Source organism: Rattus norvegicus, chromosome 2 (assembly GCF_021556685.1).
Source record: "Rattus norvegicus strain SHRSP/BbbUtx chromosome 2, alternate assembly SHRSP_T2T, whole genome shotgun sequence".
Taxonomy (NCBI): Eukaryota; Metazoa; Chordata; class Mammalia; order Rodentia; family Muridae; genus Rattus; species Rattus norvegicus.
In genome coordinates, this window is record NC_141535.1 from 195,639,859 (window position 1) to 195,661,701 (window position 21,843).

General features: G+C 39.5%; 1 protein-coding gene and 1 pseudogene across 6 annotated transcripts in view; one reads left to right on the forward strand and one right to left on the reverse strand.

Moving 5' to 3' along the window:
* The window catches only part of Chia (chitinase, acidic), a 154,626-nt gene that overhangs the window by 52,338 nt on the left and 80,445 nt on the right, over positions 1–21,843 (forward strand). Inside the window, exon 1 of one of the 6 annotated variants that reach the window (XM_087614052.1) lies at positions 14,176–14,295. The exons of 4 other annotated variants lie outside the window; for them this stretch is intronic. The gene's annotated coding sequence lies outside the window, so the exon portion shown is untranslated. Of the gene's footprint in view, positions 1–14,175; positions 14,296–21,843 lie in introns of those variants that run through there. One more of the 6 variants, XM_087614056.1, reaches the window with a different exon arrangement.
* Positions 1–21,843, reverse strand: part of Chia-ps1 (chitinase, acidic, pseudogene 1) — a 264,086-nt pseudogene that overhangs the window by 39,221 nt on the left and 203,022 nt on the right.

Genomic DNA, 21,843 nt, shown 5'->3' on the forward strand with positions numbered 1-21,843 from the left:
TCTTAGCAGGACCCAGGGCTTCCCCTTCCACTGGTGCTCTTACTAGGATATTCATTGCTACCTATGGGGTCAGAGTCCAGGGTCAGTCCATGTATAGTCTTTAGGTAGTGGCTTAGTCCCTGGAAGCTCTGGTTGCTTGTCATTGTTGTACTTTTGGGGTCTCGAGCCCCTTCAAGCTCTTCCAGTTCTTTGTCTGATTCCTTCAATAGGGGACCTATTCTCAGTTCAGTGGTTTGCTGCTGGCATTCGCCTCTGTATTTGCTGTATTCTGGCTGTGTCTCTCAGGAGCGATCTACATCCGGCTCCTGTCGGTCTGCACTTCTTTGCTTCATCCATCTTGTCTAATTGGGTGGCTGTATATGTATGGGCCACATGTGGGGCAGGCTCTGAATGGGTGTTCCTTCAGTCTCTGTTTTAATCTTTGCCTCTCCCTTCCCTGCCAAGGGTATTCTTTTTCCTCATTTAAAGAAGGAGTGAAGCATTCACATTTTGATCATCCGTCTTGAGTTTCGTTTGTTCTAGGGATCTAGGGTAATTCAAGCATTTGGGCTAATAGCCACTTATCAATGAGTGCATACCATGTATGTCTTTCTGTGATTGGGTTAGCTCACCCAGGATGATATTTTCCAGTTCCAACCATTTGCCTACGAATTTCATAAACTCGTTGTTTTTGATAGCTGAGTAATATTCCATTGTGTAGATGTACCACATTTTCTGTATCCATTCCTCTGTTGAAGGGCATCTGGGTTCTTTCCATTTTCTGGCTATTATAAATAAGGCTGCGATGAACATAGTGGAGCACGTGTCTCTTTTATATGTTGAGGCATCTTTTGGGTATATGCCCAAGAGAGGTATAGCTGGATCCTCAGGCAGTTCAATGTCCAATTTTCTGAGGAACCTCCAGACTGATTTCCAGAATGGTTTTACCAGTCTGCAATCCCACCAACAATGGAGGAGTGTTCCTCTTTCTCCACATCCTCGCCAGCATCTGCTGTCACCTGAGTTTTTGATCTTAGCCATTCTCACTGGTGTGAGGTGAAATCTCAGGGTTGTTTTGATTTGCATTTCCCTTATGACTAAAGATGTTGAACATTTCTTTAGGTGTTTCTCAGCCATTCGTCATTCCTCAGCTGTGAATTCTTTGTTTAGCTCTGAACCCCATTTTTTAATAGGGTTATTTGTTTCCCTGCGGTCTAACTTCTTGAGTTCTTTGTATATTTTGGATATAAGGCCTCTATCTGTTGTAGGATTGGTAAAGATCTTTTCCGAATCTGTTCCACCAGAGAACTACTAAACCTGATAACAACCTTCAGCAAAGTGGCTGGGTATAAAATGAACTCAAATAAATCAGTAGCCTCCCTCTACACAAAAGAGAAACAAGCTTAGAAAGAAATTAGGGAAACGACACCCTTCATAATAGTCCCAAATAATATAAAATAACTTGGTGTGACTTTAACCAAGCAATTGAAAGATGTGTATGATAAGAACTTCAAGCCTCTGTAGAAAGAAGTTGAAGAAGACCTCAGAAGATGGAAAGATCTCCCATGCCCATGGATTGGAAAGATTAATATAGTAAAAATGGCCATTTTACCAAAAGCAATCTACAGATTCAATGCAATCCTCATCAAAATACCAATAGAATTCTTCAGAGAGTTAGAACAATTTGCAAATTCATCTGGAATAAAGAAAAACCCAGGATAGGTAAAACTATCCTGAAAAAATAAAAGGACTTCCGGGGGAATCACTATCCCTGAACTCAAGCAGTATTACAGAGCAATAGTGATAAAAACTTCATGGTATTGGTACAGAGACAGACAGGTAGACCAATGGAATAGAATTGAAGACCCAGTAATGAACCCACACACCTATGGTCACTTGATTTTTGACAAAGGAGACAAAACCATCCAATGGAAAAAAGATAGCATTTTCAGCAAATGGTGCTGGTTCAACTGGAGGTCAACATGTAGAAGAATGCAGATAGATCCATGCTTATCACCCTGTACACAGCTTAAGTCCAAGTGGATCAAGGACCTCCACATCAAAGCAGATACACTCAAACTAATAGAAGAAAAAGTGGAGAAGCATCTCGAAAACATGGACACTGGAGAAAATTTCCTGAACAGAACACCAATAGCTTTTGCTCTAAGATCAAGAATCGACAAATGGGATCTCATAAAACTGCAAAGCTTCTGTAAGGCAAAGGACACTGTTAGGAAAAAAGAGCAACCAACAGATTGGGTTTATATCAAAATATACAAAGAATTCAAGAAGTTAGACCGCAGGGAGAAAAATAACCCTATTAAAAAATGGGCTTCAGAGCTAAACAAAGAATTCACAGCTGAGGAATGCCGAATGTCTGAGAAACACCTAAAGAAATGTTCAACATCTTTAGTCATAAGGGAAGTGCAAATCAAAGCAACCCTGAGATTCCACCTCACACTAATCAGAATGGCTAAGATCAAAAACTCAGGTGACAGCAAATGCTGGTGAGGATGTGGAGAAAGAGGAACACTCCTCCATTTCTAGTGGGACTGCAAACTGGTACAACCACTCTGGAAATCAGTCTGGAGGATCCTCAGAAAATTGGACATTGAACTACCTGAGGACCCAGCTATACCTCTCTTAGGCATATACCAAAAGATGCCCCAACATATAACAAAGACACATGCTTCACTATGTTCATAGCAGCCTTATTTATAATAGCCAGAAGCTGGAAAGAACCCTTTAACAGAGGAATGGATACAGAAAATGCGGTATATCTACACAATGGAATATTTTTTCAGCTATCACGTTTTCAGGAATGACGTTATGAAATTCACAGGCAAATGGATGAACTGGAAAGTATCATCCTGAGTGAGGTAACCCAATCACAATAAAACACACATGGTATGCACTCATTGATATGTAGATATTAGCCCAAATGCTTGAACTATCCTAGATGCACAGAACACATGAAACTCAAGACGGATGACCAAAATGCGAATGCTTCACTCCTTCTTTAAAACAGGAACAAGAAAACAATTGGGAGGGAATAGGGAGGCAAAGTTTAGAACAGAGGCAGCAGGAGCACCAATTCAGAGCCTCCCCACTTCTGGCCCATACCTATACAGCCACCCAATTAGATAAGATGGGTGAAGCAAAGAAGTGCATGTTGACTGGAACCGGGTGTAGATCTCTCCTGAGAGACACAGCCAGAATACCGCAAATACATTGGCGAATGCCAGTAGGAAAGCACTGAACTGAGAAAGGGACCCATGTTGAAGGAATCAGAGAAAGGACTGGAAGAGCTTGAAGGGGCTCGAGACCCCACATGAACAACAATGCCAACCAACCAGAGCTGCCAGGGACTAAGCCACTACCCAAAGACTATACATGGACTGACCCTGGACTCCAACCTCATAGGTAGCAATGAATAGCCTAGTAAGAGCACCAGTGGAAGGGGAAGCCCTTGGTCCTGCCAAGACTGAACCCCCAGTGAATGTGATTGTTGGGGGAAGGGTAGTAATGGGGGAGAATGGGAAGGGGAAGCCAATATAGAAGGGGAAAGGGAGGGGGAGGGGTTAGGGGGATGTTGGCTTGGAAACCAGGAAGGGGAATAATAATCGAAATGTAAATAAGAAATACTCAAGTTTATAAAAATAAAAAAAGAACTAAAAAAAAAAGACAACATGGGAAAAAGGTCAAGGAACATATAAAGGCGGACATATCAGAATTACACCAGACTCCTCAACAGAGACTATGAAAGCCAGAGCATCCTGGGAAGATGTCATACAGACCTAAGAGAACACAAATGCCAGCCCAGGCTATGATACCCAGGAAAACTCTCAGTTAACAAAATGGAGAGTGGTTGGGGATTTAGCTCTGTCTGTGGTAGAGCGCTTGTCTAGCAAGTGCAAGGCTCTGGGTTTGGTCCTCAGCTCTGAAAAAAAAAAACACAAAAAGACAAAATAACAAAATGGAGAAACCAAGATATTCCATGACAAAACCAAATTTGCACGCTATCTTTCAACAAATTCAGCCCTACAAAGAATAATAGATGGAAAACAGCAACACCAGGAGGGAAACATCTGAGAAAAAGCAAGAAAGTAATCTTACAACAAACCAAAAAGAAGAGAGCCACACAAACATAATTTATTTCTAACAACAAAAGAAACAGGAAACAACAATAACTGTTTCTTAATATTTCTTAACATTAATAGACTCAAATCCCCAATACAAATTTATAGACTAACAGACCGGATACATAAAGAGGACCCAGCATTTTGCTGCATATAGGAAACACACCTCAGTGACAAAGACAGACATTACCTCAGACTAAAAGGCTGGAAAACTATTTTCAAAGCAAATGGTCCTAGGAAACAAGCTGAAGTAGCCATTCTAAATCGAATGAAATAGACTTTCAACCAAAAGTCATCACAAAAGATAAGGAAGGACATTTCACATTCATCAAAGGAAAAATCCACCAGGATAAACTCTCTATCATATGTTCCAAATGCAAGGGCACCTACATTCATAATAGAAACCTTACTAAAGCTCAAAGCACACATTGCACCTCACATGATAACAGTAGGAGATTTCAACACCCCACTCTCATCACTGGACAGATCATGGAAACAGAAATTAAACAGAGACATAGAGAAAGTAACGAAAGTTATGAACCAATTGGATTTAACAGATATTTACAGAACATTCTATCCTAAAACAAAAGGATATACCTTCTTCTCGGCACTTCATGGAACCTTCTCCAAAACTGACCATACAATCCAATCGGTCACAAAACAGGCCTCAACAGATACAGGAAGATAGAAATAATCCCATGCATCTTATCAGACCACCACGCACTAAGGCTGGTCTCCAATAACAACAATAATGACAGAACGCCCACGTATACATGGAAGTTGAACAATGCTCTACTCGATGACAACTTGTTCAAGGAAGAAATAAAGAAATTAAAGACTTCTTAGAATTTAATGAAAATGAAGATACAACATTCCCAAACTCATGGGACACAATGAAAGGGGTACTAAGAGGAAAACTCATAGCTCTGAGTGCCTGCAAAAAGAAACAGGGGAGAGCATATGTCTGCAGCTTGACAGCATACCTTAAAGATTTAGAAGAAAAAGAAATAAATAAACCCAAGAGAAGTAGAAGGCAGGAAACAATCAAACTCAGAGCTGAAATCAACCAAGTAGAAGTGAAAAGGACTATACAAAGAATCAACAGAAGCAGGAGCTGGTTCTTTGAGAAAATCAACAAGGTAGATAAACCCTTAGCCAGACTAACCAGAGGTCACAGAGAGTGTATCCAAATTAACAAAATCAGAAATGAAAGGGGAGACATAACAACAGAATCTAAAGAAATTAAAAAAATCATCAGATCCTACTACAAAAGCGTATATTCAACAAAACTGGAAAATCTGAATGAAATGGATAATTTTCTAGAAAGGTACCAGGTACCAAAGCTAAGGCAGGATCAGATAAATAATTTAAACATACCCATGACTCCTAAAAAATACAAACAGTTATTAAAAGTCTCCCAACTAGAAAATGCCTGGGACCAGATGGGTTTAGTGCAGAATTCTATCAGACCTTTATAGAAGATTTCATACCAATACTACCCAAACTATTCCATGTATAGAAATAGAAGGAATACCACCCAATCTTAAACCTAAACCACACAAAGACTCAACAAAGACAGAGAACTTCAGTCCATTTTCCCTTATGAATATTGACACAAAAATACTCAATAAAATTCTTGTTAACTGAATCCAACAACACCTCAAAACGATCATCTATCATGATCAAGTAGGCTTCATCACAGGGATACAGGGATGGTTCAATATATGGAAATCCATCAATGTAATCCATTATATAAACAAACTTAAAGAAAAAAAACCACATGATCATTTCATTAGATGCTGAGAAAACATACAAAACTGCTGGAATGGTCAGGAATTCACGGCTCATACTTAAACATAGTAAAGCAACATACAGCAAACTAGTAGCTAACTTTAAGCTAAATGGAGAGAAACTTGAAACAATCCCACTAAAATCAGAGACTAGACATGGCTGCCCACTCTCTCCCTACTTATTCAATATACTATTCAATATACTTATTCAATATACTTATTCAATATACTACTGTGTAGTCTCCCTCCTTATGTTTGGGTTTTCCATCTATTATCTTTTGTAGGTTTGGATTTGTAGAAAGATATTGTGTAAATTTGGTTTTGTCATGGAATATATTGGTTTCACCATCTGTTAATTGAGAGTTTTGCTGGATGTAGTAATCTGGGCTGGCATTTGTGTTCTCTTAGGGTCTGTATGACATCTTCCAGGATCTTCCGGCTTTCATTGTCTCTGTTGAGAAGTCTGGTGTAATTCTGATTGGTCTGATTTTATATGTTACTTGACTTTTTCCACTTACTGCTTTTAATATTATTTCTTTGCTTTGTTCACTTGATGTTTTGACTATTATGTGATGAGTGGAATTTTTTTCCATTTTTTTTTCATGTTTAGGTATAAGAGTAATTGTGGCTTCATAGAAGGAATTCGGTAGTGCTCCATCTGTTTCAATTTTGTGGAGTAGTTTGGATAATATTGGTATGAGGTCTTCTATGAAGGTTTGATAGAATTCTGCACTAAACCCATCTGGACCTGGGCTCTTTTTGGTTGGGAGACCTTTAATGACTGCTTCTATTTCCTTAGGAGTTATGGGGTTGTTTAACTGGTTTATCTGTTCCTGATTTAACTTCGGTACCTGATATTTGTCTAGGAAATTGTCCATTTCCTGTAGATTTTCAAGTTTTGTTGAATATAGGCTTTTATAATAAGATCTGATGATTTTTTGAATTTCCTCTGAATCTGTAGTTATGTCTCCCTTTTCATTTCTGATTTTGTTAATTTGGACGCACTCTCTGGGTCCTCTCGTTAGTCTGGCTAAGGGTTTATCTATCTTGTTGATTTTCTCAAAGAACCAACTTTTGGTTCTGTTGATTCTTTCTATGGTCCTTTTTGTTTCTACTTGGTTGATTTCAGCTCTGAGTTTGATTATTTCCTGCCTTCTACTCCTCCTGGGTGTATTTGCTTCTTTTTGCTCTAGAGCTTTTAGGTGTGCTGTCAAGCTGCTGACATATGCTCTTTCCTGTTTCTTTCTGCAGGCACACAGCGCTATGAGTTTTCCTCTTAGCACAGCTTTCATTGTGTCCCATAAGTTTGAGTATGTTGTACCTTCATTTTCATTAAATTTTAAAAAGTTTTTAATTTCTTTCTTTATTTCTTCCTTGACCAGGTTATCATTGAGTAGAGCATTGTTCAATTTCCACGTATATGTGGGCATTCTTCCCTTATTGTTATTGAAGACCAGTTTTAGCCCATGGTGGTCTGATAGGACTCATGGGATTATGTCTATTTTTCTGTATCTCTTGAGGCCTGTTTTTTGACCAACTATATGGTCAATTTTGGAGAAAGTACCATGAGGAGCTGAGAAGAAGGTATATCCTTTTGCTTTAGGATAGAATGTTCTATAAATATCTGTTAAGTCCATTTGGCTCATGGCTTCTCTTAGTCTGTCTACGTCTCTGTGTAATTTCTGTTTCCATGATCTGTCCATTGATGAGAGTGGGGTGTTGAAATCTCCCACTATTATTGTGTGAGGTGCAATGTGTCTTTTGAGCTTTAGTAAGGTTTCTTTTACGTATGTAGGTGCCCTTGTATTTGGGGCATAGATATTTAGGATTGAGAGTTCATCTTGGTGGATTTTTCCTTTGATGAATATGAAGTGTCCTTCGTTTTCTTTTTTGATGACTTTTAGTTGGAAATTGATTTTATTTGATATTAGAATGGCTACTCCAGCTTGCTTCTTCTGACCATTTGCTTGGAAAGTTGTTTTCCAGCCTTTCACTCTGAGGTAGTGTCTGTCTTTGTCTCTGAGGTGTGTTTCCTGTAGGCAGCAGAATGCAGGGTCCTCGTTGCGTATCCAGTTTGTTAATCTATGTCTTTTTATTGGGGAGTTGAGGCCATTGATGTGGAGAGATATTAGGAATAGTGATTATTGCTTCCTGTTATATTCATATTTGGATTTGAGGTTATGTTTGTGTGCTTTTCTTCTCTTTGTTTTGTTGCCAAGACGATTAGTTTCTTGCTTCTTCTAGGGTATAGCTTGCTTCCTTATGTTGGGCTTTACCCTTTATTATCCTTTGTAGTGCTGGATTTGTAGAAAGATATTGTGTAAATTTGGTTTTGTCATGGAATATCTTGGTTTCTCCATCTATGTTAATTGAGAGTTTTGCAGGATACAGTAACCTGGGCTGGCACTTGTGTTCTCTTAGGGTCTGTATGACATCTGTCCAGGATCTTCTGGCCTTCATAGTTTCTGGCGAAAAGTCTGGTGTGATTCTGATAGGTCTGCCTTTATATGTTACTTGACCTTTTTCCCTTACTGCTTTTAATATCCTTTCTTTATTTTGTGCGTTTGGTGTTTTGACTATTATGTGACGGGAGGTGTTTCTTTTCTGGTTCAATCTATTTGGAGTTCTGTAGGCTTCTTGTATGCCTATGGGTATCTCTTTTTTTAGGTTAGGAAAGTTTTCTTCTATGATTTTGTTGAAGATATTTACTGGTCCTTTGAGCTGGGAGTCTTCACTCTCTTCTATACCTATTATCCTTAGGTTTGATCTTCTCATTGAGTCCTGGATTTCCTGTATGTTTTGGACCAGTAGCTTTTTCCGCTTTACATTATCTTTGACAGTTGAGTCAATGATTTCTAGGGAATCTTCTGCTCCTGAGATTCTTTCTTCCATCTCTTGTATTCTGTTGGTGAGGCTTCTATCTACAGCTCCTTGTCTCTTCTTTTGATTTTCTATATCCAGGGTTGTTTCCATGTGTTCTTTCTTGATTGCTTCTATTTCCATTTTTAATTCCTTCAACTGTTTGATTGTGTTTTCCTGGAATTCTTTCAGGCATTTTTGCGATTGCTCTCTGTAGGCTTCTACTTGTTCTCTAAGGGAGTTCTTCACGTGTTTCTTGAAGTCCTCCAGCATCATGATCAAATATGATTTTGAAACTAGATCTTGCTTTTCTGGTGTGTTTGGATATTCCATGTTTATTTTGGCGGGAGAATTGGGCTCCGATGATGCCATGTAGTCTTGTTTTCTGTTGCTTGGGTTCCTGCGCTTGCCTCCCGCCATCAGATTATCTCTAGTGTTACTTTGTTCTGCTATTTCTGACAGTGGCTAGACTGTCATATAAGCCTGTGTGTCAGGAGTGCTGTAGACCTGTTTTCCTGTTTTCTTTCAGCCAGTTATGGGGACAGAGTGTTCTGCTTTCGGGCGTGTAGTTTTTCCTCTCTACAGGTCTTCAGCTGTTCCTGTGGGCCTGTGTCTTGAGTTCACCAGGCAGGTCACTTGCAGGGGAAAAGTTGGTCCTACCTGAGGTTCCGAGGCTCAAGTGTGCTCGTGGGGTACTGCCTAAGTCCTCTCCACGGCGGCAACATCCGAGAAGGTCTGCGCCGCTCTTTCCGGGAGCCTCCGTGCACCAGGGTTCCAGATGGCGTTTGGTGTTTTCCTCTGGCGTCTGGATGTGCGCAGAGTGCAGTCTCTTCTGGTTTCCCAGGCTTGTCTGCCTCTCTGAAGGTTTAGCTCTCCCTCCCACGGGATTTGGGTGCAGAGAACTGTTTATCCGGTCTCTTTTTTTCCATTTTTATTAAGTTGGGTATTTCTTATTTATATTTCAAATGTTATTCCCCTTCCCGGTTTCCTGTCCATCAGCCCCCTAACCCCTCTCACTCCTCTTCTTATTTCTTGTATTATTTTTAATTTTATATTGGTTATTTTATTTACATTTCATATATTGTCCCCCTTCCCAGTTTGTCCTCTGCAAACCCCCTTCCAATCCTGCCTCCCCCAACTCTATGAGGGTGCTCCCCCACCACCTACCCACTCATGCCTCATCACCCTACCATTCCCCTATTCTGGGGGCATTGAGCCTCCACAGGACCTAGGGGCTCCCCTTACATTGAAGCCAGATAAGGCAATCCTCTGAGCCATGGGTCTCTTCATGTGTACTCTTTGACTAGTGGTTAAATCCCTGGGAGGGTATGGTAAGTTGATAGTTTTGTTGCAATCCCCTTTAGGTCCTTCAGTCCTTCCCCTAACTCCTCCATTGTGGTCCTGCTCTCAATCCGATGGTTGGCTGTGAGCATCTGCATCTTTATTGTTCAGGCTCTGTCAGAGCTCTCAGGAGATTCTATAAATGCATACAATACGTTTTTACCATGTATACTCCTCAAACCGTACCTCCAATTTGACACAAGACTATTGTAACTTTATGTCCTCTTTTGTATCAATCTATCTACTTATCATCTATTTCTAATGAATTGAAAACATTTATTTAATTTAGTTTTTTATTAAACTAAGCCTATTTAATGGCACTATCCACACAGGGCTGCCGGCCCTGCATAAACTCCTGTGGCCGTTCCCCTAAAGAAAAGTGGCTCTCCTTTTTTCCAGCAGCCATCAACTGCCTCTAACCACTCAGATAGGGCTCTCATCATACCCAATCCACATGAGAAATATTTTTTTAGAGGTGAAAAAAATAATTTTATTATATACAAGAGAGTCACAGATATAATTCCTTAGAGTAAGATTGGTAAGACCAAAACATTAGAAAATATGGTTCAGAGACTTAAAAAAATAGTTGACATGACATTTCAAAGAAGGCATTTAATTGGCTACTTTCTGTGGACAATTAAATTTAAGTGCTAGTGGGTGAAATTTTAGTGAAATACGTTCTCGTGTTTACAATAGAACCTTGCTAATATTGTGTTAAAGTCAAAAAGAGTAGCAAAGTATAATATAATAAACATTTAATATTTTTTATGTGTGAATTTATTTTTAATTCCTTATATAAAAGCATACATATTACCTTTGGAATTAAAAACAAAAAGATTTTCTAGTCTCTCTGTTTTGAGAGGAGGGGTGAGTTTCAAGTCAGGGTTTCTCTATTTAGATCAGGCAGGGCTTGAACTCAGAGATCCTGCCTGCCTCTGCCTCCCAAGTGCTGGGATTAAAGGTGTGCACCACCATTGCCCAGCACTGCCTTTTAATAACTAATGGAATTACATTTTAAAGTATGAGGTTAGATCTATAGGACAATTGAATAGCTAACATGGAGAGGTGCACATACCCATTCTGTACTCTCATCCTTCCCTGCTTGATTCCTCTTAGTAGTTCTGTTCACTCTAGTCCGGTTTACATTAGAGTGGCTTTCTCAGTGTTGTAGGCTTTGATAAGTCATAATCCTGTTTGGTCTACCCTTCCATACAGAATTGCCTCACCACCTAAAATCTCCCTGTCTTCTACCTACTCATCCCTTTTTTCTGCTTTCACTCTCAGGAAACTCCTTGTCTTTTATTGTCTCTGTATTTTAGCTTCCCCAAAATGTCATATAGTTAGAATTATACAGTGTGTGGAGTCTTAAAAACTGGCTTTTCACTTAGGTTCATCTACGTCTTTTCCTGACTCAATAAGGCACTTTGTATGGATGAACAGCAGCTCCAAAGCATGGACACATCATAGTGTTTGTTCACTTATCTATAATGGAAACTTTAGTTACTTCCAATTTAACAATAAATAAAGCTATTGTGTGAATAGGAAAAGAAATAAAAGAAAGACAATCAGCATGACTCCTATGTATGTTGTATTTTCAAATATCAATTTTTCTTAGCTGTGTCTTTAAAATTCACCTCACGGCAATAAAAACTTAGTAGCAATAATGCTATTTGACCCCTGATTATGGCCTCCAAATAGTATTCTGCACCAAAGACAATTCCATTCCTTAGAGATACAGATGATTTCTAGTCTGAAACAAGGAATATAAATATACTGAAAGGCTGTTTAAACATTTTTTACAAATGTGAACATCACTTGAAATATATCAATATGTGATAACTGAAGAAATGAAAATAATTTAGATGTTCATATAAGCATTTAATAGATTTAATAAAAAAATCCCGTGAACCCCCTCTCATGAAGAAAATCAGACTAGGAGAACTTAAAATTCCAGCAATTAAAGTCTCTTCCAAGAGAACAGAAAAAATAAATATTCTTCAATTCAAATAAGAGGCTACTATAATTCCACATTCAAATCAGAAGGACATCATAAAAAGGAAGGAAGTACATCACCCAGGCTGGGCCCCACTCAGGAATACATACATAAACGTCCTAAGAAAAATGTCAGACCATGAACCCTCCAAGGTAAAATAACAATGCACAGAAAGTGGTTTTCAATCTCAGGAATGAAATTTCAACTTGAAATTAAGTATACATATAAGAAAAGTATCTTTAAATATCCCTGTTCATTTGTGATTTTTTTTTTTTTAGAAAAAAAGTTAAACTCTGCAAACTAGAAACAAAGTTTCTAACTTATTAAAATGCATAGGGAACAACCAAGGGCAAATTTCTTTCTTGAATAGATTTCTGCTTGTCTCTGTAGGCAACTGTATGGCACCAAACACAGCAGCTATCCATTAAGCACTTTTGCTGAACACTTTATGGAATGTTTAGTCTGTACAATAAGAAAATATGCAAAAATTTGCAAAAGATTTATCCTGGTTTGTTACTTTAGATGGCTTTTTCTAATGAGAGAACAGGCGTGAGTTTCTAATGAGGGTGGAGAGGTAGGGAGGGAGGATTGGGGAGGAGCTGGGGAAGAGGAAACTAATCAGAATATATTCTATGAAAATATCTATTTTCAATAAAATATATGCAAAAATAAGGTATAGTAAGGATTTGAAAGGAAGAAACTTGTCAATATTTATGAAATAGGACATCTACAGATACATTTTTAATTTTGTTACTTTCTAGGGTTATTAACAGAGGTTAGCAATTGATATTTATGAAGTTCACATGAAAATGTCAGTTGGGTTGCTCTGCACTCTCAACATGCAGTCAGAAATCACAGTTTCAAAATATACATTTAAGACTATTTTTTTTTTTTACAAAAGATCCACAACTAGGGGAAAAAGTAAACAAAAAACAAAGCCCTTTACATAATAAATATATAACTTTGTTACAAAAATGTATCAAAGACCGAAAGAGGTTAAGATGTGTCCTATAGCCTTGGATAGAAAGATTTAACACATAATAAACTTAGACTCGCTTAGAAAATATCTAATTTAACAATAAATTAGATATTTGTTTTCCAAAATGTGCAGTTAAACATACAAGAATTTCTTTAAGTTACAAAGTAATTCTTTTACTAAATGTTTGGTTTTAGTCTATAAATATGATCCATAAACCACATATGGATAGAGTAAAAAGTTTAAGGGCATTTTTCTTTAAGGAAGAAAATATAGACCCGTGAGGTGAACCAATGAGTAAATGCACTTACTGCCAAGCCCGGTGAGTTCAATCCCAGAAATCTGCATGCGGAAAGAGAGAAACAATTCCCAAGTCGTCCTCCGACAGAGCCACACGTTTATGCACCCACATAGACATACACAGAATGAATAAAGTTTCTTTATTTAAAAAAATTAAAGGACATGCAAAATTGTATAAAGTATATTTATGTATATTATATCTCTGTGAGTGTAGCTATATGTCAGTAAGAGAACAGAAGGGGCACTAGTTTTATATAACCAAAGATATATAACAAAATGTTCTCAGGTAATTCTTATTTTCTGGGCACATTTCTCTCTTCCGAATTGTGTTTTCCCTTTTTGTATGGTTTGAAAATATCATATGAACGCATATGGCGAGTTTTGATCTATCAGATCCATTCCGTCCCCTGCAGTCCCTCTTGTCCCTCTTTTGTCACCACCACCACCACCACCACCACCACCACCACCACCACCACCACCCACTTTTCCCTTCATAGGATTTGTAAGTCTACTTGCTGCCACTTTAGGAACACCTATGGGAACATGAGTCTCTGAAGAAAACTCATTCCTCCCCGTCTGTAATGAACTAAGTGCCAACAGGTTCTTAGCTATTAAAAGATGGGGCAAAGACCTTCTATATTATTTTTCTGTCTGCATTAATTTTAGAATATGAAAGGAAACAGACACATTAACAGGCAAATGCAGAGAGAAGGCTGGGGAGGAGCCAGTAGCTCCCACATGGTGGGTGGGGCCTGGAGACTTGTAGTCTGGTAAATGGGTGGGGCCACGTGGGTGGTCGTTTTTTTACTCCAAAGAGCCCTCAGAAGCTCCATAGTAAGTTGGCCTGAGATTGGGACCGTTGAATCCACAGATGCTGTAGCTGGTAGGCACTCAGCAAATCCGACCTGAACCACACAGGTAGGAAGAGGATGCTATAACCCTAAGAACAAAGCAGTTGGCAGGCTTGGTGTAGGAAAAAGGGTGGCTGTAGGGGAAGCTTGAGCAGCAACAAGAACTTAGACCTGCTCCCTAACTTCTCATGCAGAATGGGAAACAAGGAAATTTTGCTCGTGGACAATCCTAACCTCCGTAAGCGGTTAGAAGATAGGTTCTAAACTGATCATTGTTTAGCAACACTTAGCCTTGCACACCAAAGGGGACATAGTCTCTTTCTATTTTCATCCCACTGGAACAAAAAAAGCTAAGGCTTACTCACTTTCAGGAGTAAGAGGGTTTTTCTATTTTCATTTTCTTTTATTCTAAATGCTACTCCTTTTTTTTTGTTCATCTTTATTAACTTGGATATTTATTATTTACATTTCGATTGTTATTCCCCTTCCCGGTTTCCAGGCCAACATCCCCTTAACCCCTCTTCTCCCCTTCTCTATGGGTGTCCCTTCCCCATCCTCCCCCGATAACCGCCCTCCCCCCAACAATCACGTTCACTGGGGGTTCAGTCTTGGCAGGACCAAGGGCTCTCTGAAGAATTGGATTGGTATTTTGATGGGGATTGCATTGAATCTGTAGATCGCTTTGGTAAAGTGGCCATTTTTACTATATAAATCCTGCCAATCCATGAACATGGGTGATCTTTCCAGTTTCTGAGATCTTCTTCAATTTATTTCTTCAAAGGCTTGAAGTTCTTATTATACAGATCTTTCACTTGCTTGGTTAAAGTCACACCGAGGTATTTTATATTATTTGGGACTATTATGAAGGGTGTCGTTTCCCTAATTTCTTTCTCGGCTTGTTTCTCTTTTGTATAGAGGAAGGCTACTGATTTATTTGAGTTAATTTTTTTAATCTTTATTAACTTGAGTATTTCTTATTTACATTTGGATTGTTATTCCCCTTCCCAGTTTCCTGGACAACATCCATTAACCCCTCCCCATCCTTCCCCCATTACCACCCTCCCCGCAACAATCCCGTTCACTAGGTGTTCAGTCTTGGCAGGACCAAGGGCTTCCCCTTCCACTGGTGCTCTTACTAAGCTATTCATTGCTACCTATGAGGTTGGGGCCCAGGGTCAGTCCATGTATAGTTTTTAGGTAGTGGCTTAGTCCCTGGAAGCTCTGGTTGTTTGGCATTGTTGTACATATGGGGTCTCGAGCCCCTTCAAGCTCTTCCAGTGCTTTCTCTGATTCCTTCAACAGGGGTCCCGTTCTGAGTTCAGTGGTTTGCTGCTGGCATTCGTCTGTGTATTTGCTGTATTCTGGCTGTGTCTCTCAGGAGAGATCTACATCAGTTTCCTGTCAGTCTGCACTTCTTTGCTTCATCCATCTTATCTAGTTTGGTGGCTGTATATGTATGGGCCACATGTGGAGCAGGCTCTGAATGGGTGTTCCTTCTCCCTCTGTTCTAAACTTTGCCTCCCTATTCCCTGCCAAGGGTATTCTTGTTCACCTTTTAAAGAAGGAGTGAAGCATTCACATTTTGGTCATCCTTCTTGAATTTCACGTATTCTGTGCATCTAGGGTAATTCAAGCATTTGGGCTAATATCCACTTATCAATGAGCACATACCATGTGTGTTTTTCTGTGGTTGGGTTACCTCACTCAGGATGATATTTTCCAATTCCATCCATTTGCCTATGAATTTCATAAAGTCATTGTTTTTGATAGCTGAGTAATATTCCATTGTGTAGATGTACCACATTTTCTGTATCCATTCCTCTGTTGAAGGGCACCTGGGTTCTTTCCAGCTTCTGGCTATTATAAATAAGGCTGCTATGAACATAGTGGAGTATGTGTCTTTGTTACATGTTGGGGCATCTTTTGAGTATATGCCCAAGAAAGGTATAGCTGGGTCCTCAGGTAGTTCAATGTCCAATTTTCTGAGGAACCTCCAGACTGATTTCCAGAATGGTTGTACTAGTCTGCAATCCTCCCAACAATGGAGGAGTGTTCCTCTTTCTTCACATCCTCGCCAGCATCTGCTGTCACCTGAGTTTTTGATCTTAGCCATTCTCACTGGTGTGAGGTGGAATCTCAGGGTTGTTTTGATTTGCATTTCCCTGATGACTAAAGATGTTGAACATTTCTTTAGGTGTTTCTCAGCCATTTGGCATTCCTCAGCTGTGAATTCTTTTCTTTAGCTCTGAACCCCATTTTTTAATAGGGTTACTTGTCTCCCTGTAGCCTAACTTGTTGAGTTTTTTGAATATTTTGGATATAAGTCCTCTATCAATTGTAGGATTAGTAAAGATCTTTCCCCAATCTGTTGGTTGCTCTTTTGTCCTAACCACAGTGTCCTTTGCCTTACAGAAGCTTTACAGTTTTATGAGATCCCATTTGTTGATCCCATTTGTTGTTCAACTTCCATGTACATGTGGGCATTCTTCCCTTATTGTTATTGAAGACCAGCTTTAGCCCATGGTGGTCTGATAGGACTCATGGGATTATTTCTATTTTTCTGTATCTCTTGAGGCCTGTTTTACAACCAATTATATGGTCCATTTTGGCGAAAGTACCATGAGGTGGTGAGAAGACGGTATATCCTTTTGCTTTAGGATAGAATGTTCTATAAATATCTGTTAAGTCCATTTGGCTCATGACTTCTCTTAGTCTGTCTACGTCTCTGTTTAATTTCTGTTTCCAAGATCTATCCATTGATGAGAGTGGGGTGTTGAAATCTCCTACTATTATTGCGTGAGGTGCAATGTGTGCTTTGAGCTTTAGTAAGGTTTCTTTTATGTATGTAGGTGCCCTTGTATTTGGAACATAGATATTTAGGATTGAGAGTTCATCTTGGTGGAGTTTCCTTTGATAAATATGAAGTGTCCTTCCTAATCTTTTTTTGATGACTTTTGGATGATAATCGATTTTATTTGATATTAGAATGGTTACTCCAGCTTGCTTCTTCAGACCATTGTTTGGAAAGTTGTTTTCCAGCATTTTACTCTGAGGTAGTGTCTGTCTTTGTCACTGATATTAAGGAATAGTGATTGTTGCTTCCTGTTATAATCCTATTTGGATGTGAGATTATGTTTGTGTGCTTTTCTTCTCTTTGTTTTGTTGCCAAGACAATTAGTTTCTTGCTTCTTCTAGGGTATAGCTTGCCTCCTTATGTTGGGCTTTACCATTTATTTTCCTTTGTAGCACTGGATTTGTAGAAAGATATTGTGTAAATTTGTTTTTGTCATGGAATATCTTGGTTTCTCCATCTATGTTAATTGAGAGTTTTGCTGGATACAGTAACATGTGCTGGCACTTGTGTTCTCTTAGGGTCTGTATGGCATCTGTCCAGGATCTTCTGCCTTTCATAGTCTCTGGTGAGAAGTTTGGTGTGATTCTGATAGGTCTACCTTTATATGTTACTTATTCCCTTACTGCTTTTAATAGTATTTTTTTTATTGTTTTGTGCATTTGGTGTTCTGACTATTATGTGATGGGAGGAGTTTCTTTTCTGGTCCAATCTATTTGGAGTTCTGTAGGCTTCTTGTATGTTTATGGGCATCTCTTTAGGTTAGGGAAGTTTTCTTCTATGATTTTGTTGAAGATATTTACTGGTCCTTTGAGCTGGGAGTCTTCACTCTCTTCTCTACCTATTATCCTTAGGTTTGATCTTCTCACTGAGTCCTGGATTTCCTGTATATTTTGGGCCAGTAGCTTTTTCCGTTTTACATTATCTTTGACAGTTGTGTTGATGATTTCTATGGAATCTTCGGCTCCTGAGATTCTCTCTTCCATCTCTTGTATTCTGTTGGTGATGCTTGTATCTATGGCTCCTTGTCTCTTCCTTTGGTTTTCTGTATCCAGGGTTGTCTCCTTTTGTGCCTTCTTTATTGCTTCTATTTCCATTTTTTCCTTCACCTGTTTGATTGTTTTTCCTGGAATTCTTTCAGGGATTTTTGTGATTCTACTCTATAGGCTTCTACTTTTTTACTTAAGTTTTCCTGCATTTCTCTAAGGGAGTTCTTTATGTCTTTGTTGAAGTCCTCCATCATCATGATTAAATATGGCTTAAAATCAAGATCTTGCTTTCTGGTGTGTTTGGATATTCATTGTTTGCTTTGGGCTCCTATGATGCCATGTATTCTTGTTTTCTGTTGCTTGGGTTCCTGGGATTGCCTCTCGCCATCAGGTTTTCTCTGGTGTTACCTTGTTCTGTTATTTCTGACAGTGGCTAGACTGTCCTATAGGCCTGTGTGTCAGGAGTGCTGTAGACCTGTTTTCCTGTTTTCTTTCTGCCAGTTATGGGAACAGAGTTTTCTGCTTTCGGGCATGTAGTCTTTCCTGTCTACTGGTCTTCAGCTGTTCCTGTGGGCATGTGTCCTGAGTCCACCAGGAAGGTCATTTGGAGCAGAAAATTTGGTCTTACCTGTTGTCCCGGGGCTCAAGTTGCTCCTGGGGGGCTGCTTTTGAGCTCTCCATCAGGGTGGCAACCAGAAGGCTTGCCCTGCCTTTTTCTGGGCCCCCGTGCACCAGGATCCCAGATGGCATTAAGTATTTTCCTCTGGAGTTAGAAATGTGGGCAGAGTGTAGTCTCTTCTGGCTTACCAGGTATGTCTGCCCCTCTGAAGGTTTAGTTCTCCTTCCCTCGAGATTTAGGTGCAGGGAACTGTTGACTGGGTCCCTTCAGGTCTGGGCGGTGTCTGGACCGTATGGGACCTGCTGCTTGAGTTCCCTTATCTTTCTCTTCCCAGAGGCCCTGTACAATTTCCTCTTGGGCCAGAGATGTGGGTTTGGGTGGGCAGTATTGGTGGTTTCTTCTGCTCTGCAGTCTCAGGAGTGCCCACCTGTCCAGGCAGTGAGCTCTCTCTCCCACGGTATTTGGGAGCAGGGAGCTGTGGGCCGGAATCAGTGAAGTTTGGGCTCCAGCTAAAATCTGGAAGTCCCCATACAAGAATTTTTAACTTGCTGTTCCAGATATTGTGCAGATAACCACAGCTGCTATGAGCTCATGTGTTCAAGACTGATTCCACTCTTTTTTCTATCCATTTTTTATTAAATTGTGTATTTCTTACTTACATTTCAAATGTTATTCCCTTTCTTGGTTTTCTGTCCATCAGCCCCATAATCCCTCCCCTTCTTCTTCTATAAGTGTTCCCCTCCCCATCCACCCCCCCTTAGGACACTCCCCAAAAATCTCCTATATTGCGGGTCCAACTTTGGCAGGACCAAGGGCTTCCTCTTTCACTGGTGCCCCAAGAATGCTATTAACTGCTATATATGCAGTTGGAGCTCAGGGTCAGTCCATGTGCATTCTTTGGGTAGTGGTTTAGTTCCTAGAAGCTCTGGTTGGTAGGAATTGTTGTTTTTATGTGGTTGCAAGCCCTTTCAGTTCTTTCAGTCCTTTCTCTAATTCCTCTAATGGTGGTTCTGTTCTCAGTTCAGTGGTTTGCTGCTAGCATTCGCCTCTGTATTTGACATGTTCCGGCTGTGTGTCTCAGGAGAGATCTATATCCAGTTCCTTTCAGCATGCACTTCTTAGCTTCATCCATCTTATCTAGTTTTGGTGGCTGTATATGTATGGGCCACATCTAGGGCAGGCTCTGAATGGCCATTCCTTCAGTCTTTACTTTAAACTTTGCTACCTATGCCCTACAATGGATATTTTTGTTCCCCTTTTAAAGGAGTGAAGCATCCGCATTTTGGTCATCCTTCTTGAGTTTCATGTGGTCCATGCATTGCATCTTGGGTAATTCAAGCATTTGGGCGAATATCCACTTATCAATGAGTACATATCATGTGTGTTTTTCTGTGATTGGGGTGCCTCATTCAGGATGATATTTTCTAGTTCCATCAATTTGCCTATGAATTTCATGAAGTCATTGTTTTTGATAGCTGACTAGTACTCCATTGTGTAGATGTACCACATTGTCTGTATCCATTCCACTGTTGAATAATGTCTGGGTTCTTTCCAGCTTTTGGCTATTATAAATAAGGCTGCTATGAACATAGTAGAGCATGTGTCTTTGTTGTATGTTGGCGCGTCTTTTGGGTATATGCCCAGAAGAGGTATAGCTGGGTCCTCAGGTAGTGGAATGTCCAATTTTCTAAGGAAACTCCAGACCGATTTCCAGAATGGTTGTACCAGTCTGCAATCCCACCAACAATGGAGGAGTGTTCCTCTTTCTCCACATCCTCACCAACATCTGCTGTCACCTGAGTTTTTCATCCTAGCCATTCTCACTGGTGTGAGGTAGAATCTCGGGGTTGTTTTGATTTGCATTTCCCTGATGACCAAGTTTATTGAACATTTCTTTAGGTGATTCTCAGCCATTTGTTATTCTTCAGCTGCGAATTCTTTGTTTACCTCTGTACCCCATTTTTAATACAGTTATTTGGCTCTCTGGTATCTAACTTTGTGATTTCTTCGTATATTTTGGATATTAACCCTGTATCAGATGTAGGATTGGTAAAGATCTTTCCCCAATTTGTTGGTTGCCATTTTGTCCTAATGACAGTGTCTTTTGCTTTACAAAAGCTTTGCGGTTTTATGATGTCTCATTTGTCGATTCTCGATCTTAGAGCATTAGCCATTGGTGTTCTGTTCAGGAAATTTTCCCCACTGCCCATGTGTTCAAGACTCTTCTGCACTTTTTCATCTCTTAGTTTGATTATATCTGGTTTGATGCGGAGGTCCTTGATGCACTTGGGCTTAAGTTTTGTACAGGGCAATATGAATTGATTGATTGGCATTCTTGTACATGCTGACCTCCAATTGAACCAGCACCATTTGTTGAAAATACTATCTTTCTTCCATTGGATGGCTTTGGCTCCTTTGTCAAAAATCAAGTGACCATCGATGTCTGGGTTCATTCCTGGGTCATTAATTCCATTCCACTCTTCTATCTGCCTGTATCTGTATCAATACCATACAGTTTATATGACTATTGCTCTGTAATACTGCTTGAGGTCAGGGATGTTGAATCCCCAGGGGTTCTTTTATTGTTGAGGATAGTTTTAGCTATCCGGGGTTTTTTGTTATTCCAAATGAATTTGCAGATTGTTTTTTCTAACTCTATGAAGTTTTGAATTGGAATTCTGATGGGGATTCCATTGAATCTAAAGATTGCTTTTGGAAAAATGGCCATCTTTAATATATTAATCCTGCCAATCCATGGGCATGGGAGATCTTTCCATCTTCTGAGATCTTCATCAATTTCTTTCTTCAGAGACTTGAAGTTCTTATCATACAGATCTTTCTCTTGCTTGGTTAAAGTCACACTGAGGTATTTTATATCATTTGGGACTATTATGAATTGTGTTGTTTCCCTCATTTCTTTCTCAGCCTGTTTATCCTTTGCATAGAGGAAGACTACTGATTTGTTTCAGTTAATTTTATACCCAGGCACTTTTCTGAAGTTGTTTATCAGGCTTAGTAGTTCTCTGGTGGAACTTTTGAGGTCACTTAAATATATTATCATATCATCTGCAAATAGTGATATTTTGATGTCCTCCTTTCCAATTTTGGTCCCTTTGACTTCCTTTTGTTGTCCAATTGCTCTGGCTAGGATTTAGG